The sequence below is a fragment of the Prunus mume genome, linkage group LG5 (genome assembly GCF_029339155.1).
Source record: "Prunus mume cultivar Tortuosa linkage group LG5, ASM2933915v1, whole genome shotgun sequence".
Classification (NCBI taxonomy): Eukaryota; Viridiplantae; Streptophyta; class Magnoliopsida; order Rosales; family Rosaceae; genus Prunus; species Prunus mume.
The window spans coordinates 9,140,509-9,161,430 of record NC_142702.1 but is presented as its reverse complement, the minus strand read 5'-3'; the positions used below and the strand labels follow the sequence as shown (position 1 = coordinate 9,161,430).

General features: G+C 37.7%; 1 pseudogene; it reads right to left on the bottom strand.

Annotated features, from left to right (window-relative positions):
- Nucleotides 1–2,572: 2,572 nt before the first annotated feature.
- Nucleotides 2,573–20,265, bottom strand: LOC148916841 (uncharacterized; annotated as a pseudogene).
- Nucleotides 20,266–20,922: the final 657 nt, after the last annotated feature.

The following is a 20,922-nucleotide window of genomic DNA, read 5'->3' as shown; positions in this document are numbered from 1 at the left end:
AAAAATGTATTATTAGTTCGGCATGGCATGTACGCTATTTCTATATTTATTTAATGAATTAAAGCCCAAAATACAGCTTGGATTAACGCATGACCGACATTATATGTTATATTGGGCTTTAAATGTCTTTGAGCTTCCCGTGACTTTTTTGGGCCTCAACAACAACAAAGAGAAATTATAACAAAAATAAGAGGAAATCCTACATGAGGAAAATTGGAAGAGTAGCAGAAGAAGAGATGCCCTCAAGTGGTGGTCCAGTACTCATTGACTGCCTGGGGGGCACAAAATAGTAAAGATGTGAGTGGACAAAAATAAGGGTAAACTGCAGAGTAACCCCTGGACTATTTCAACTGTCGATATGTCCACCCTAGATTATTTTTTCAGCCAATTTAACTTTCGTATTAATTTATTCACCAATTTAGCCCCTGCCGTTTGTAGGGGCTTTTTGTTCAAGCAGCTACTAATGGGCTTAGGCTGCTGTAAAGAGCCAAATGTATGAAATTGCCCCTTGAGTATGAGTTCAAGGATCAGACCCCAAGAGTGTTTCGAAAAGGTAGCTGAGCCCTAAGAAATACCTTGGTCTTCTTCACCAATGAAACCAACAGTCACTTACAGATAAATTCTTGGCTTGGCATGAGAAGCTTGTGGCATGGGAGCTGAGCATTCATGAGTTTAGCATGAAAGAGAGAAAGAGCTACGATTTCCTATGAGAAATAGAGGTTTTAAGGCAAGATTCTAAAAGGATTCGTTGAAGAGAGAGAGAGATGGGGGAATAACAATGGGTGCGTTGAGTAATTTCCAGTAGCTTGACGAAAGCTTTGTCAAGCTCTGAAACAATTTACCAGAGGAGAAAATGGGAGAAGATAGAGGAATGGGGCTCGAAATTGCAGAGGTTCAAGGGATGAGAGATGAAGCTTGCTCTCTGGATGTGTGCTACTTGCCTTTTCTTGAGTTGTTTTGGTGGGTAGAAGGTGCCTCCCTTTTATAGGCGCTGGAAGCTCATTCTTCCCAAGAAAACCCTAGTTGGTTCTCTCTAATTTTGCCAAGTCTCCCTTTTCATTTCTCTTCTCTCCCTTTGACTCATCCCATTTTGTGAAATCTTCCTTTGTCCAAATACACAAAGACAAGATTTTTGGGAGCTCTAAGGCTTTCCTGCAGCTGCTTCAGTAATGAACTCCCATTTTTGGCTACCTCCTCACCTTCTTTCCTTCCCTCTTCCATGACAAGAGCTTGTGGGAGAAAGAAATGGGTAAGGACGCTGGTTTGAAGGGTGTTTTGCTCAAGTATCCTTTGGTTTTTTGATGGCTTGTGTTGGGATTTGTCTTTGGCTATATGCTGGAGATTCCTAGCAGCCTGCAGACGTGAGTGGCTTTTGGCTTTTGTCATGGTTTTGTGTCCAACCATGTGCTGGAGACTTTCAGATATTTTCTTGATCATTTAGGCCTTCTTAGGGTGATAGGTTAGTTTACTAAGGGAATGGGCTAGCTTCCTAAAGTGATGGACTATTGGGTTTTCTCTCATGCTTACCCATATGTTTGGGCTCATAGAATGGGCTTGAGTTTTGGTGCCTCCAAGTAGCCCAAAACTTCCACTCCTTGGACCATCAATAGGCCTCGTGAATACTCGTAACCATCCATACCACAACCCGCTCAGCAAGCCCCAGACATTTGAGTGGCTTGGGCCCACTTAAGCTTGTAGCGTGGTGTGTTGCTTATTTGCTTGGCGTGGCACGTGTGCGCTGCATATGACGAACTCTTGCATACCCAAGTTGAGTTTCTTCCCAAGTTAGGTGTCGCACTAGGCTAGAAATATATTTGGGCCAAACCTTGGATTTTTTGGGCATCAACATTAGCCCCCTTGATTATTGGGGCCACGAATATGTATTGAATGGTCCAAATAATCAATTTTCAGTCCAAAATAAATGGCAGTGGCACGTTTGTAGCGTGGCGTGTTGCTTATTTGCTTGGTGTGGCACGTGTCCAAGCTCATATGACGAACTCTTGTATACCCAAGTTGGATTTCTTCCCAAGTTAGGTATCGTATTGGGCTAGAAATATATTTGGGCCCAGCCTTGGATTTTTTGGGCCTCAACACCGTTAACTTTTCCACAATTCCAACCAAATCTCCATAAAAAATACAACGTGAATGTGAGTCGTCTGTTGAGGTGTTTGTGCCTAATAAATCACGGTCATAAACTGACCGAACAAACCTCCGTTCGGCCCTAGCACCTACTTATGAACTGAAACGGCCACTTTTCGTTAGGCATTTCGCCTTCCTAAAAACAAAAGAAAAGCTGCAAAGGCGAATCCTCTCGACGCGATCGCGGTATTATAGGTGAAGCCGAAGGCTGTAAAGGACATGCCAAAGATACTGTGGTTAAATCGCTACGTGGCCTCAGGGTCCCACGCCCCATTTAATGAAGTAATGCCTCTGACTATCGCAGCAAACCCACTAGTCACAAGAAGCATTTAATGCACGAGAGGAGAGGGGAAGTGAGTGAAGTCAGGATTTGGTGATGGAAATCAGAGTGGTTAGGCGCAAATATTCTCACAAGTAATCTTACAACTTAAGGTCATATCACTAACCACCAGACCAGGGCATTAAATACGTTCCCACGACCAAGGGGGCAGAACCCACGATCAGGCGGTGGCCGAGATTTACCAGGATCTATGGGGGTCATACCACCATGCTTCACAATCCCAAATGCCGATTTGACTACCCATTTACCCCAATCAGACTCCACCATGCAGATCTTTTCGGCCTCGATTGTCCCTCCAAGACACCCCTTATAAATACTAAGCTCAAGACTACATTCAAAGGGTTCAAACACCAAACTAAAAGCCTCCCACGGAGCAAATTATATTTTCATGTCATGCACTTTCAATACCTTTATTTGTTTTCCTAGGAGTAGTCGTAGATTGTAAGGAAAATTCATTCATCAATATATCATACGACCCTTGGTTTTCAAGGCGCCGGAGCACCATCTCTGTTATCGTCTCATTCACCCCATATATCATACGACCGTTGCTCTCTGAGCAACGCGCTAGAGCATCGCCTAAAACCCGCCACCAACACCACCACTAAACGGCCTTGTAGCTCAGGCCGTGAACACTGACGGCGAGATCGGTTCCTCTCTCGGCCACAATCGTTTGATTAGGAGTCGAACTCAAAACAGGGGCATCATTTAACCATCTTCTATCCAAACCTCATCACCATCTCGACGCATAATAGACCGTGCTGGCACGCTCGCGCACAACCGCACCGCATCCAAAAGAAGGACGTCACGTGTTAACACACATCCCCTCGGCCCGGAGCACCAGGCCGTGAGATTTGCACAGCCAACATGGGTAATCTCGTCCATTTATACCTCTTCCCCCTTTTATTGGAACGAAACCACCCTTTTTTTTTTTAAATGAAACCACCCCTTTTTGAACTAAACCACCTTTTTTTTAACGAAACCATCTCTTCGTATGAAATCAGACTTGGCAATTCAACAGAAACCAACCCTTTTTCACAGAACCCACCCTTGATGACAGAACCCAACCCCATTTGCAGGCGTTCTAACCTTCTCATGTTGCTTATGTTCATCAATTTCATGAACAAGAGAAGAAATTGCAGTTGAAGATAGGATGCATAGGAATAGACGTGCAGCTTCTACCGAATCAAGTTCGACCACTTTTATTATTGAGGATGATGTGGTGCGTATCTGCTGGTTGGATTTGAGGCTGAAACGATTGCTTGCTGGTTTGATGAAAATGCAGGGAGGAGGTCATATGTGTGTTGTAGAGAGAAGTATGGTGGTGGCTATGGTTGGAAGGCTTGGAAGGACCCGAAAATGTCTGAGCATGTCAAACATGTCATATGTAGATTGTTGAGACGAATGAACTCATTGGAAGAGAAAATAGCTAAAGACAAGAAGATTGTGCAAGAGTTAAGAGACAGAGAGAAAAAATATCAAAGTGTGCTGCTGAGTTATTTGGTTGTAATTTTGTTGTTGTTTACTGTATTAGTTAGCTTTTTATTTGGTTGAATGTAGGTTTTGATTTGGTTGAATGTAGTGGCCTTTTCTTTTGGCTTAACGAATGTAGTGGCCTTTTGATTTGGTTCAATGTAGATTTGGCTTCATGCATATGGTTGAATGTAAGCCTTCTTTGTTTTTTGGATAACAGAATACTTACCATTTGGCACACACCAAGGCAAAATACCTAGAAACTGCAAGCAGAGCAGTAAAACAAAAGCAAGGCATAAAGCCTACACTAATCCAAAAACCAGTATCAAGCAAAAGATAAATATGGACCCAAAATTACAACAGAAACATAATGTAGGTGTTCTTGGTGTAGATTAATCTGTGAAACACTTCAAAATTCAACATCCAACGTTTCTAATCCATCCAAATTCAACATATTAATATCTCCAACATTTGAAATCCATCCAAAATAGCCATATGTTCAAAATATACATTCCAACATTTGAAATATATCCAAAATCCATCCAAAATAGTCATCAGTTCAAAATACACATTCCAACATCTACTACAAAATATACATTCCAACATTTGAAATACATCCAAAATCCATCCATAATAGCCATCATATCAAAATGCACATTCCAACATCTACTAGCCATCTCTTCAAAATATACATTCCAACATCTACTGGCCTATTTGTTTACAATATACATTCCAAAATCCATCCAAAAATAGCCATCCGTTCAAAATACCCATGCAATCCATCATCTACTTTACCTTCATGGCCTTGCGCTTTTTGCAGGAGATTTGAACCTTTTCCATTGTGGCATGGAAGTGTTTTGAGTGGTAACAACAGACTGTGGTTGTGAATCAAAATTGCTTGGACCTGCTTGTGAAGCTAAATTGCATGGAGCTAGCTATGAAGCAACATTGGTTCGACTTGCTTGGCTAGCAATATCGGTTAGAGCTGTTTGGCTTGCAGTGGCTGCAGTCCTTGTCAAACCTCCTCTAATTGCCTACAAATGAAATTAATCACAATTAAAATAATTCAAATGAGCCATCCAATTAAAACATTCAATCATAATTTCACATCCTTTACCTGTAACTTTGTTTGTCTACATTAGAATAACTCTTCAAATTGATGGACTAAGTTGGTTCCTCTTCCCATGCTTTTTACTCTTCCTCTCCCTCTACCTCTTCCTATATTGCCATATACCCTTCCACGATTAGTAGCATTATGGTCTTCTCCTCCAAAAACTAAGCAATGGATTACAATTCCATATCTCCTAACACTACTACAAAAAAGGAAAACCACGACGGGTATTCACCGTCGTGTATTCTGTTTTCAAATCGTCGTGGAATCCACCGACATCTTTTCCATAACAAAACCACGACGGTGAATAACCGTCGTTGTTAAACCAAAAAACGTCATCAAAAAATAAAAACCGACGTCTTTGTGCTGCAAAAAGACATAAAAAACAGTCGAGGATGAGAATAGACGACCAACTCCAACAAAAAAAACGTCGTTAAAAAGGAAACAGATGACAAATATAAATACGACGTCTTTACAATCATAATAGACGACGTTATTGACACCTACTACGTCACAACATTTCCCACAACCGTCGTAAAATAAATTTTCCACTTCGATTTTTTATGAATTATGACGTGGAAATAGATGTCAGGTTAATTAATTACGACGTATGTATTTACTTAGACGACGTTTAAATGAATAAACAACGTCGGTTCCAAATAAATGAGAGCCGTATTACAGAATTTATACGTCATATTTTGAAAATAAACGACGTGGAAAAAATGATGGGGTCATTAATTACGACACAGTAATTTATAAGGACGACGTTGTCGTTATATACAACGTCGGTACCATGAAAAAGACCGTCGTGTTTAATAATTTATACGTCTTCATTAAAAAAATTAACGTCGTCTAATTCATCTTAACGTCGACGAATTTAATGGACTTCAAATACCGTCGTGAATTCATCCTTTTCCACTTCGTTTATTAAAGAACTTACGACGTGGTAAATTCATGACGACGTCGTCTTTTGTAACGTTCAGTTAAAATTCTCATCTTTTAGACGTCGGTATTATGGGATTGGAGTCGTGTTATTTTGAATTACATGGCGGTTCTTTATGCTTGTCCGACGTGTTATCCTGGATTACTGTTTCACAATAGCGTCGTGGTTCTTCATTGTTACTTTGCTTTAAGACGTCGGTAAATATATTGCGGTCGTTGAATGCTCCAAAACGTCGTTATTTATTAGAACAGACGTCGTTTTATTACATTTTTATCAAAACCATCGTGTTTTGTAATCTGGAACCAGTAATTTTTGTTCGATTGTTTTGTGGCCAAAACCTGTATAATGAAAGTGAAGAAATCACATTACAATATATTACAAAATTAATGTCATACACTGCCAATTAAAAGCATCATTCAACCCATATATCTTCACACCCATCTCGAATATTTTGACTCCCTAACTCAACCACCACTTCATCAAATGTGTCAACATTTGGCATCCCCCTAGTAAATGGCTCACACTCAATTCTCACATCACCTAAGACATCATCACCAATAACATCATTATATTCTCTATTAGGCATTGATAACACTACCGACCAACCACGATGCATCGGGTCGTCAACAAAAAATACTTGTTTGACTTGAGAAGCCAAAACAAATTGGTCATTCCTATGTCCAATTTTACTCAAATCTACAAGGGTAAATCCAAGTTCGTCCACTACAAGACCAAGTATTATCAATCCAATCACACCTAAAGACTGGGATTGTAAACTTTTAGTAGTCAAGGTCCCAAATTTCTTGAATGACACCATAGAAACCCATATTTGAGAGAATTGGGTTTTATCCTTGGCACTAGCAACTTGCATAGTATGTGCAAGTAAATAAACTCCACTATTTTGAGTTGTCCGCACATCATCTTGTGCCTTGATGTTGAATTTAATACCTTTAATGAGATAGCTCCTATATAATGGCACTTTGCCATGTTTGGACCATTGCTAGCCACCTTAAATTTTCTGATACGCCATGATTGTCTTCCTCATTAAGTTCACTTTGAACCTGCAAATTAATCATATAACTTCATTCAATCTAACATAGAAAGAAGAAAATTAAAAGTCCAATATGTTATTCAATAACATATACCTTGAAGCGTAGCCATTGAATGAAAGTGCTATTGTGCTTATCCTGCAGCCACTTTGTTCTCTTTCTAAATTTTGGATAAGTGGTCTGGATGTGAATCATATGTTGCCTACATGACACACAAAATTCAAGTATTACGGTCCCAAACATATAAGATAAACATAAGAAATAATTTAAAATGGAAACTTAAAGAATAAAACTCATACGTACTCGATATAAGGTAGGACTTCCTCCGTATTCTCCAAGACATATAGATGTGCTTGGTTCAACAGTCCCGATCAACTACGCTCACTGTGCAACCTGATAATGGCTTTGAAACTCCCATCTTTTGGCTTGAAGGCACTCCAACTGTACTAACATCGGATAAATGCTCGGTACAAAACTCTGACTTCTTGACTATATACCGCTCAAGCAATGCAACCTTCGGGACGATGTACGATTCTGAACATACCCCTTTAGCACTTTCATATATCTTTCAAACGGGTACATCCATCTAAAATATACTGGCCCACACAGACGAACTTCTCGACAAGATGTACTACTAGATGAACCATGATATCAAAGAATGAAGGGGGAAAGTACTTCTCAAGCAAACACAAAGTAACTACTACATCTTCTTCCAACTTATCTAGCTTGGAAACATCAACAGTCTTTGCACATATAGCATTGAAGAAGAAGCACAAACGAGTTATTGCATACCTTGCAGGCTTCTCCAAAACAGAACGAATTGCCACATGGAGCAATTGTTGCATTAAGGTATGACAATCATGTGATTTAAGGCCAAGAAGTCTTGAATCTTGTAAAGATACAAGATTTTTTATATTTGAAGAATAACCTTCAGGGACCTTCATACCATAGAAAGAATTGCAAACCTCTCTCTTCTCTGCTCTTGACAAATTCCAAGGCCCGGGAGGCAAACGAGTACGTCTTTCTCCATACTCGGGTTGCAAATCAGTTTTGACCCCCATGTTCAATAAATCTAATCGAGCAGCAATCCCATCTTTATTTTTTCCGGGATCTCCAGCAATGTACCAATGATACTATCGCAAACATTCTTCTCAATGTGCATAACATCTAGGACATGCCTCACAGGAAGGTATTTCCAATACTCGAGATCAAAGAATATTGATTTCTTCTTCCAACAAACTCTGTCACCATCTTCAACCATATGCAGCACTTCTTCTCCGGTTAATGGCTCAGGAGGCGTGCCATATTCAGGTTTCCCATTAAAAGCTGCACGTTGCCTCCTATATGGATGATTGATCGGTAACCATTTTCTATGCCCAATGTAACAAATTTTGTGGCCATTTTTCAACCTGTGACTAGGTGTATCATCGCCGCATATTGGACAAGCTTTATATCCTTTAACAACACAACCAGATAAGTTTCCATAGGCGGGGAAATCATTAATTGTCCACATTAATGCAGCTCTGAGTGTAAAGTATTCTCCATTATGTGCATCATACACTCCTCCAATCCCATCCCACAAAGATTTTAAATCATCAATCAAAGGCTCCAAGTAGACGTCTATATCATTTCCGGGCTGTTTAGGACCGGAAATCAATAAGGTCAACATCATGAACTTTCGTTTCATGCACAGCCATGGAGGGAGATTATATGTAACTAAGATAAGCGGCCAGCAACTATATCTGCTACTTAGAGAACTGTGGGGATTGAATCCATCGGATGACAGAGCCAATCTCAAGTTTCTCGGCTCATTACCAAACTCGGGCCATTTATCATCAAGAAGTTTCCAAGACGGGAATACCTGGATGAGACATATAACCGTCAATTGATTTTCTAGCAGCATGCCAAGTCAAACTCTTAGCAGTCTCATGTGATCGAAACATCCTTTTAAACCTTGGAATTGGAGGAAAATACCACACCACCTTCGCTGGCACACCCTCTTTCAAGATTGAATCTTTGCCTTCCTTCCACCTTGAGATACCACAATTAGGACAATGAGTTAAATCCTCATACTCCTTCCTATACAAGATGCAATCATTGGGGCATGCATGCATTTTCTCATAACTCAGCCCCAATGCACACAAAGTCTTTTTTGCCTCATACATAGAGGCCGGTATTGTATTTCCTTCTGGAAGCAAATCGCCTTGAAGTATCAATAATTCTGTAAAACAGCCATCACTCATCCCATATTTTGCCTTCAAATTATACAACTTCACTAATGCCGATAACTTCGTGTACTTTCTACAACCAGGGTACAATGGTTGATCTCCATCCCCAATCACATTGGCAAACTCATAAGGATCAGATCCAAAATCACCAAAATCATTATCATCCATCTCTATTTCTTCAGACACAAAACTGTACCTACTATGGTCATCATCTTCTTCAACATTTCTACTAGCATTAGTAGCTGCTTCCCAAGGTTCTCCGTGAAATGTCCAATTCTTATAGCTTTGGTCAACTCCATTAAAGTATAAGTGATCCATTATAATTCCAACCCCAAACAATTTCAAATTAACACATTTAACACATGGACAACGGATATGTGTGGTAGTTAGAAGATTTTCTACAGAAAAGTTCAAAAATGCTTCCACCCCTAACTCATATGCCTTCGATCTTCTATCCGAGTGCATCCATGACTTATCCATCTCCGACACTATACCCTATTATATATAATAAAGTGAAAAGGAAAGCAATGACCATCACTATAGCAGATTATATAAAGTCTAATAGCAAGTAATATACAACATAGACGACGGTTTTTAAACAAAAACAGACGTATTTGACATTTATAGACGGATTTTACGTCGTCTAATTATAACCACGACGGTAGTTACATAACACCGTCGTGTAGTAATAACAACGACGGTTTAAAGTAAAAACCGTCGTTGTATGCTCTGAAAACGCGTCGTTAAACAGTTTATTTTCAAGATCCGAAAACCCTATTAACAACACAACATAGACATGAAACCAAGCAAGAAACTAACATATACGTGAAACCAACATATACTAAGCATGAAAACAATAAATCCATTCCCAATTCAACATAACAGAGAGTGATTAAAAGATCCGACAAAATGAAATCCATTCCCAATTCAACATAACAGAGAGTGATCAAGAAAACATTAAACAGAAAATCCATGAACCCTTTAACAACATTATTAACAGATCGCAAAACATATACCTAAAACCCTTTAACAAAACAACGTAATATATCATTCAATGAATTTACAAGGGGAAGAGAGGGTTTGTACTTACAGGTTGGCAGAGCTCACAGATTATGACCAAATTGGATTTGACACAGCCTGGCCCAACTTTGAATTAGAGATGAAGTGAGAGAGCGAAATGTTATGTTGCGCGAAATCTAACAATTTTAGGGTTCAGGGTTAGAAGTATAAAAATAAGAGCCAAATCTGAAAATTTTAGGTCCTCGAATATTTTAAGAAACCGCGCTTTTTAAAACATCGACCGAAAAAACACGCGTCGTTAAAATTTAACATTAAACATGACGCTAATTACATTAAGGACGTCGTGGTAAAATATGTACCACGCAAAATCAAAAGAGGCGTTAAAACTATGAAAAACCACGGCGGGGTTAATTAACTACCGACGTTGTAAACAATAATAAACGACTCACGTGTAAACAACCCGTCGTTTAAAAGAGAAACGACGTCGGATTTTTCACCATACGACGTAAACTCCATATTCCACGACTCAATCACCGTCGTTAAAAGTAATACCCTAAACTTTAAAACCCTAAATTATATATTTGTAAAATTTAATTTTATAAAATTGTTTATGGTTTTACATCCTAAGAAATAACAAACATAAACCCTAAACCCCAAAAATTATACTTTAACCATAAACCCTAATAAATAACAACCCTAATCCCCAAACCCTAGACCCTAAACCATCAAACTATGTAAGTGATGCTATGACTCATCAAAACAATTTTATTTAGGTTGGACATTTTAATCTTTTATTACACAAACTGCATTTTTTTGGGTTTTAGGGGGAAGAAAATATATCAATGACTTCATAGGAGTTGAAGTTGAATTTTTTGAATTTATTTTAAATTTATTTTTAAAATTTTGAATTAAAAATAATAAAATATTCTTATGTCAACAACAAACCACGGCGAGGTTAATTAACTACCGACGTTGTAAACAATAACAAACGACTCACGTGTAAACAAAACGTCGTTTAAAAGAGAAACGACGTCGGATTTTTCGCCATACGACGTAAACTCCATATTCCACGACTCAATCACCGTCGTTAAAAGTAATACCCTAAACTTTAAAACCCTAAATTATATATTTGTAAAATTTAATTTTATAAAATTGTTTATGGTTTTACATCCTAAGAAATAACAAACATAAACCCTAAACCCCAAAAATTATACTTTAACCATAAACCCTAATAAATAACAACCCTAATCCCCAAACCCTAGACCCTAAACCATCAAACTATGTAAGTGATGCTATGACTCATCAAAACAATTTTATTTAGGTTGGACATTTTAATCTTTTATTACACAAACTGCATTTTTTTGGGTTTTAGGGGGAAGAAAATATATCAATGACTTCATAGGAGTTGAAGTTGAATTTTTTGAATTTATTTTAAATTTATTTTTAAAATTTTGAATTAAAAATAATAAAATATTCTTATGTCAACAACAAACCACGACGTTGTAAATAATAATAAACGACTCACATGTAAAAAGACGTCGTTGAAAAGAGAAACCATGGCGGATGTTTCACCATCAGACGTAAAATACATATTCAACGACCTAATCACCGTCGTTATAAGGTATTAACCTAAACCCTAATAAACGACTTACTTGTTCAAAAGCACGTCGTTTAAAAGCGAAACCATGGCGAAATTGTCATCAAAACGACGTCTTATGTACGCCCCATCACGTCTAAATATCATTTTACGTCGGTTTTTACATAATTATGTCGTTGGAAAGTTATTACACGTCGGTTACGCAATTTGTTTTTTCTTTTATAATATGAAAACCTCAACAAATTTTCAGGGAAAAAAAGGATGTATATTATAAACAAAATTTGGACATTATATATTATAGAAAAAATTATATATTATATAAAAATATCAAGTGTTCCAACAATCATCTAATCCATATGAAGGCAAACAAACTCTGCCCATTCTTTCCTGACTTCATCAATGGCTGCTTGGGGGTATGGCGCTTGATCTTTTCCCTTGGCAAACTGCAATCCATAAACAATGATTATTAAGCTTTACAAAAAGAAATTCAGAGACAGACGACGTTGTTTTATCATAACCGACGTAGTATATCGATTCAATGACGGTAATTTTAAATGACCGTCGTTGATAATACAAAAAACCACAAAAAATGTTTCTGAAAATTTTATTCTTACCTTCTTCTCAAACTCCAAGGAAGGATCCATGATGATGTCCCTCATGAAGCGCATCACATAATACCCGCATTCGACACTGCTGGGTTGCTTTGGTGTGCCCTGGCGAGTTTTCAGATTGGTGCTTTACGGCCTGGTCGCCTATGTGGGAATTATAAATTTTAAAGCACTATTCACGATGTTTTTGCCCTCCTCATCAACCACACGATTTCCAGGCAGAGGATCCAGAAAATAGACGGTTTCCCTCTTTGCCCTCACAATCAGCAAGACCCAATGACGGCTGCACAAAAATAAAATAAAAAACGACGGTTAATATAAAAACCGACGTATTATATAGTTTCACACGACGTAATAACTTAATCATCGACGTTATTATAAATTTATCACGACGATAATTAACTACCGACGTGGTTAGTTGTTTCAAACGACTCAATAAATAAATAACCGACGTGGTTAGATGTTTCAAACGACACAGAATTAGTTAAACAGTTTTATAAGTGGTCAATTAGTGAAAATCATACAAACAAAATCCTTTTAAGGAGACTAACCCTGGATTGTAAGGCATCATGAAAATCTGTTCACCATCTGTTTTTTGAAGTCGACTGGCTACAATTCGTGATCTGTCGCTTAGTGACCCAGCGTTGGCACTAACTTGAGCAGGGTCGATAAAGCCAACCATGCTGCACATATTTGCGTCTCTCAAAACATCATATAAGCACCTAAATATATAAAACAAACGACGGTTATTTATACACAAACGACGTATTATACAATTTCACACGACGAAATGAAATAGAAACAGACGTGATAACTAATTTATCACGACGGTAGAAAAAGAACGACGTTTTTAGTGGTTTAAAACGACGTAATAATTAAACAACCGACGTCTTATGATATAATGTTTGATATTTGATTATGACAAACCTCATATATACTGCAACCACAGTAGCCCCAATTTCTTCCATGCCTGCAAACTGTGTAATATCTTCATGCAAGATGAAGGTACTTCGAGCTGCACCAAACACCTCCTTCTCAATGTTGAAGGTCATGATCTTCTCCTGAGGCTTTAGTGTCGTTTCCACATAACGACAAAGGGACTGTAAGGAAGATGGCACCTCCACATTCGAATAATCAACTACTTCAGTACCCTGTTTAAAGAAATAAAGCAAAATAAAATGACGTGGTAATTCATTAAAAACGACGGTTTAAATTAAAAAACGTCGTCTTATTATAATTTAAACGACGATAATTAAATACCGTCGTTTTATATAACTATAGACGTCGTAGAAAATAAATTCCGACGTCTAATGTGAAAACAAACGACGGTTTAAAGAAAAATATCGACGTCTGAAATGTGAAAAACAAATTAAAAAGGCAAAGTTATGAGAATATACCTCCTCGTCATGCTTTTCTTCTTCTTGTTCTTCTTCTTTCTTCTCTTCATCATTTGTTTCTTCCTTTTGTCCTTCATCTTTTTTCTCTTGTTTTTCTTCCTTCTTCCCTTCATCTTTGTTTTCTCCTTTCTTCTCTTCATCTTGATTATCTAAAGCCCCAGATTTCTGTTTTAAATAATAAAGAAATATATATATAAGACAAATTGTACAGAGAGTAAAAAAATTAAACCAAAACGTCATGGTAAGGCATAACCTAAGACGGTATGTAAGAATTATGGACGTCTTAAAATTATTAAACGATGGTAAATAATAAACGTCATGGTAATTGTATATTACGTCGTTAAGGACTAAAACCGTCGTCTAAAAACCACAAAGTACGACGTCTAGTGGCGTGTAAAACAAGTAAACTAAATACGACGTGATATTTAAATAAAAACGACGGGTTATTTATAAAATCGTCGTGGTATGGTTTTAAAACGACGGGTTTATTCATAATAACGACGTCTAATGTAAAAAACAGAGAATTCAAAGTTCAGTTATGTTACCGTTTCTTCCTGCTGCTCCCCATTTTTGGCAGTATCATCCTCTAAATGTTGGGATCTCCCTTCAGCCCCAGAACAGCTAGCTTTATCAGACATTGGATTTATGGGGCTTTGCTGTAGACCTTGGTTTTGAGAGGGGCTAGTTTTCGGTTTAAGCATGCTTGGATCAAAATTGGGGATGAGGTGGGAAAGCTGACTTAGTAAATGTTCCCTCTCAGCCTCTACTAATTGTTTGGTTCTAGCTTCCATCTTCTTAGTCTCCTCTTGAAGGACAAGTCTTACACTTTCCTTCAATTGATCAGCAAACTTTACCCTCTGTGGTCTAGGTAAATTGAAGAATTGCCTAGGGGAAATCCCAGCACCTACCCCTCTTACTCTCCCTGGATGCTCGGGACCCAAAGCCAAGGTCAAGACATCATTACTGCCAGTTACACTCAGACTGCCAGCCACTTGTTTTTGCAATTCATCCTAAAACAAAGACATACAAAAAAGTCACACAAGAAAACACACGACGGTTATTTATAAACAAACGACGCAGTATATAATTTCACACGACGCACCAAAATAGAACTCGACGTTATAATATATTTATAACGACGTTAATTAAAACCGACGTGGTTAGATGTTTAAAAGCGACGCACCAAAATAGAACTCGACGTTATAAACCACCGCGTCTTTTTCGTAATTACAGAAAAGCGAGTTGTGATTCCAGATTTAGATCTTTCACGGCGTTTTTGAAAACATTTCGACGTAGTAATAACATTAAAAGCGACGAAAAAATTAACCACCGACGTCTTATCTATACTTACAGAAAACGAGTTGTGATTCCAGTTTTAGATCTTTCACGACGTTTTTTAAAATATTTCGACGTAGTAAAATCATTGACACGACGAAAAAATATAACATTAGACGTAATAAGAATTATATATACAGTTTAATAAAAATTTAAAACAGAGTGTGTAGGCTTACAATTAATTTTGCTTTCTCTGCCACCTTTGGATCTGGGATGTTACCATGTTTGTCCTGTCTAGCTTTCTTCCATAAGGTAGATCGATCAATTTCTACCCCAGGCATGGTTTCCTCCAATTGATCCTCCAAACCAGCATATCCTTTTCGAGACAATCGATGATTGTACTCAAGTTTCTCCCTAATCTGTGCATGTTGAGAATGCACAGACTCAAATTCTTTGGATAACCTTGAAGCTACAAAGGCATCCCATTCTGCTTTCTCTATGAATTTATATACTTGGGTTGGCTTAATTTCTCCCTCTCCTTGATGTATGGAAGGATATAATGCCTTGTCAGTGTAGACTTGAAATCCTTCCATTTCTTGGCAGCAGAAGATAACACCGAGGTCTTGCCCCCTTGACCTACCACAAAAGCCATGTCAACGGCTTCCCAAATCTGCTCCTTTATATCATTGGGGATTTCAGCCCATTTCTTGTCCACAAGTGGGACTCTGGAGCGTGCCAACACACCAATGTAGGACTGCATCTCAGTATGTGCAGGGCCACATCCTTTCCCCCTTTTATTGTACTCAACAACTGGCTTGATTTTCTGCAATTTTCTCTTCACAACACGAGGCATTGTGCTCATACCTCGACCTGACTTTGAATCCTCGAAATTGTTGTCGGGCTGCTTGGTTCTGTCTCAGCAGATGAAACAAACTTCATCTTCTTCAAGGGCTTGTCTTGAGGAGTTTCCATTCCAAGCTCCTTACCTCCATTTTTTGGAGCCGAGTACTTACTTTGGTCTTGAGAAACCATGGTTACTGAGAATAAACAAACCTGCAAGTGAAAATATTTCGGGAAAAAATTAGAACACAAAGCGACGGTTATTTATAAACTACGACGTATGATAAGATTTTACACGACGTAATAACATAACATCAGACGTAATAAATGTTTAAAGAAGAAACAATACAAATGTTTAAACAACGACGAAACAATATTAAATAAGACGTAAAAAGAACTTATTACGGCGATATTTACACGACGTCGTGATATTCATATTAACACGACGTAAATATTAATATACCGTCGTGTTATGGATATTCACACGACGTGAATAATAAGCTACCGTCGTATTTATAAGAAACCAAAAACATTTTTCTTTCTCTGTGAATGTTTGATTGCAGGTTTAATTTCTCTGAAACATGGTTTTTGTTTTTCCTAATTTGATAAAATAGAAAGAAAAAAAGCTTTGGCATCTTTTTATAGACGACGGTATCTTAAAACAACGTCGTGGTATGAACATTCACACGGCGTCAATAATAAGATACCGTCGTCTATATAAGATACCAAACCCTACTTTCTTTCTCTCTGTATTTTATCAAATTAGGAAAAACGAAAACCATGGTTCAGAGAAATCAAACCTGCAACTAAACAAGCAAATAAAAATTTGACAGTCTGTTTAAAAACAACTTAGATCATTTTAAGACGACGCTAGGACGACTGACGAACCGTCGTGGTCTACATATTTAACCACGCAAATACAAAGCTACCGTCGTCTTATTTAGTTGAATTAGTTGTGTTCAAAGTTGAAACTTTCCCTCTCTTTCTGTGTATTTTATCAAACTTGAAAGAGTAAAAATGATTTTCGCCAGAAAAAAGTAAAAAGATTTTCAAAACAAAAACAGTATGAGCATGCAAAATAGCAACAAAAATAGCAACAAAAACAGAGAAATGAAAGCTTACCTTTTGCGTGCAATGAAAGCTTTCTCTCGGATTTTGGTGTTTAAGTTCAGAGGCGACAACGAAGACAAGAGGAAGACGATGAGATACTCGGCGATTGCTCGACAAGGAAAAAGGCGAAAAGTTTTCTGGGAGATTGAAATTTTTCTCGGGTTTGGAAACAGTGCATGTGTAAGTCAGGTAGACGAAAAGTTGTATATGTATACAAACCGTTTCATAGTAATAAGACGGCGGTTTACATATAACGACGACGTATTAATAGACAAACTACGACGTTAATTTGAACTTATGACGTGGTACATAATACGACAGTAGTGTTGTAGGTACCGCCGTAGTAAACTCCTAAATAAAAGTCGATAACTCAATATCTCGCGTCATGGTAGAAATATTTAACACGACGGTTATTTTAAAGTTACGACGTTTATTTTCATAATATACGTCGTTTTATTGTAATATACCGACGTGGATAACACTAAACTAAAACGCGTATTATTTTTTTACGTGGATTCGTTTTACACGTCGTTATGTGTAATATAACCGACGTGGATTTTTTTTTATTATAAATATAATTTTTTCTCCTTTTTCTTATAGTTTATTTTTAAAAACAGTGCCTTATACATATAGTTTTTTTTCCCGAGGAAATTAATGTTCTAGAATTTATAAAGTTTCTTTTCTAGGTGACTGATTTAAATCAAATAAAAATATAAAACAACGACTGTTTTTGTTATACCGTCGTTGTTTCTTGTCGTCTTAAGTAAGAAGAAAACGACGTAATGTATTTGTTACCGACGAGGATTATTTTTGTTAAACGTCGTTATGTGTAATATAACCGACGTGGATTTGGTTTTTTAATTATAAATAGGGTTTTTTTCCACGGGTTCTTTCAGTTTAAGTATTCGATTAGGGTTTCAACTTCTTCTCACCTCATCTCTGATTGCAAATCACCAATTTTCAATAAATTGTCTCGCTGATTGCAAATCTGTGGCTGCCGTCGTGAAGTTTTAGGAGGCAATTGTTTGGATGTGAATGTTCACTTCCAAAAAATTGTCTCTCTGATTGCAAATCTGAGGCTGCCATCGTCAAATTTCAGATGCAATTTTTTGGATGTTAATGTGTATGTGCGTTTGTGTATCTCAAAGACACAACTACACATACATCATTAACCTCTAAAATATTGTCTTCTGGTAAGATGATGATGAGCAACAGAGTTCCATCTTGTAAGATTTCCTAACCCTTGTGATCTCAGAATAATCTGATTATGTCGGCGGTTTTCTATATAAACCGTCGTGGTTATTTCAATTCTTGTCGTTAAGTAGATCTACCGACGTAGGATAACAAAATCCAAGAAATAAATTGTTAAAAACAATTCTTATTCAGACGACGGTTTAAATATAATGTATGACGTATAAAGTGGACAAATACGACGTTAAATTATATAATACGTCATTATATGAAAACCCCAACTTGGTAAGAATTAAAGATGTCGTCGTAGAAATACGAGAAAGACGTCGTTATATTTACCTTTGCCGTAGTTGTACATTAATTTAATACGGCGGTATTTTGTATTTTACCGCCGTGGATTTATTTGTAATTATACGGCGCCTTATACGAAAACTTGGTCGTGTTAATTTCGGGTAAAAACGACGGCTTTTTTTGAAACCGTCGTCTTTACTTTCTACGTCGGTCGGTTCATAACTTCCGCCGTTATTTGTTGGCTTCGATTTTACCTCTTGAAAATCCTATTTCAATAAGACGTCGGTTTTTAAATTAAGTACGTCGTGTTTTATGAACAGCCATTTGAAACTCCATTTTTTAGTTGTCTAATGTGTTATTTCACGGCGGTTTTATAAAACCGTCGTCTTTTAAAAAACAACGACGGTTTTCACTTAGACCGTCGTGTTTTTTTGGTCGTCTTTTTCACTTTTTGTTGTAGTGTAAGCTTAGTGGCACCTTCTGGGATCTTATCAATTGGTCTAGTCCTTGCCTTCTTTGGCCTACCACTTTTTTTGTGATATAGTGGGGGTTTAATTGGCCTATGACCTGATTTCCTCCATAATTGTTGGCTTGGCATTGGTGAAATGTAATTGCTATAAGTCCTATCATAAGCTTATCTCTTATACACCTCATTGACATAACTCATTGGGCTCATTTGTTGCCTTGATATTGCAGCCATGGCATGGCAACATGGGATGCCACATAGATCCCATTTTCTACAAGAGCAAGAGTGAGTATTTAGATCAACTGCATATTGCCTACCAAGCATATGGGTGACTTGAAACCTATTTTCACCTGCGTTCTGTGCAATGCATGAGCCACTCTCTTTCAAATTCTTTTCAATAATCTGAAAGGTCCTTGTCCCAATTCTTTGAGTCCATTTCACCTCCTTTTGTCTTGCAACTCTCAACATCAAATATGTTCTTATCCTTTCCACCATCGTGATTATTGGTTTATCTCTTGCCTCAAAATTGTTGAATTGAAACATTCATATAAATTGTTTAGCAGTATATCATACTTGGTCCCAGTAGTAAAGTGTGACCTACTCCAATGAATTGCTGGCCTATCCTTAAGCCATGCATGAGTTGGGGCAGATATTTTCATAATATTGTCCATCTCAGCTTCCCACCAAGGAAGTGTTGTACTTCTAGCAGTAGCCCACAACCTCTATTTAAGTGCCAAACTACCATGCCCAACAACTTTGAAATTATTGTGCAGATGCCTTACACAATGCCTATGTTCAGAATCTGGCTTGAAAGCCTCAATTGCTTGCCCCAGTCCTTTTTGTTTGTCAGTGATTAAAACCCATCCATTTCCAGTACCTCTTACCCCAACATCATTGAAGAATATATCTAAAAACCATGTCCAAGTGTCTTTGCTTTCTGTCTCCACAATAGCAAAAGCTATTAGGAACATGCCATTGTTGGCATCAATCCCAAAAGCACTTAAAAGTTGTCCTTTAATGAAAGCCCCATCAAAACCAACCATGGTTTTGCATCCTTCAATAAACCCCTTCCTTAGTTGAGCAAAACATATATAAAGCCCCTAAAAAACTAGATCATCTCCTCGCAATGATGTCATCACTAAAACTGTGCTCCCTGCGTTTTTTCTCTTAAGCTCCTCACAATAATCCCACAGTTTTTCCGCGTAAGTCAACTCAGAGAAGTTGAGTCAACCCACTACTTTGTTAAAAGGAACCTATGGATTGCACACCAAAAAATGTGATTAGAGGAAAGTGTAACACCCTGTCCCGACTAATTATTTTATTTTGTGAAGTTACATTTTTGCCCTTGGGGTAAGGGCTACTTTAGTCACTTTTTGTTTGGAACTAGTTTTGGTAGTTAGAGTTGTACCATTGCGTAGAGCTCGCTCTCATGAGTTCGTAGACATGTGGTGGGCTTAAATCGGAGTTTTAATGAGGAAGTTGGGATCTACGGAAGTGCAGTGGATCAATCTTAATTTTGGAGAAGTCAAAATTTAAAAACCCCAGGTCAGACCATCCTACGCCTGCCTCTTTTAGTTCCCAAAGTCTGGTCAGTTTTATAATTCCCACATACCAAAGTCTTGACCAGCTCATGTTCTCTCCATTCCCCAAAGATTTCTTTCCTAAACTCATCATAGCTTCCAAACCCATCAGTTCTATTCCATGCTTCGAAACTGCTCTCTCCTGAACTCAAAACGAAATATCATCCTCTTCAAACTTGTTCATCTGGTTGTCTAGTAGAACATATCCGAAAATTATTGCAATCGAAGAAATATAAACACCTCAAAACCCAGTTTGAGGACAATTAG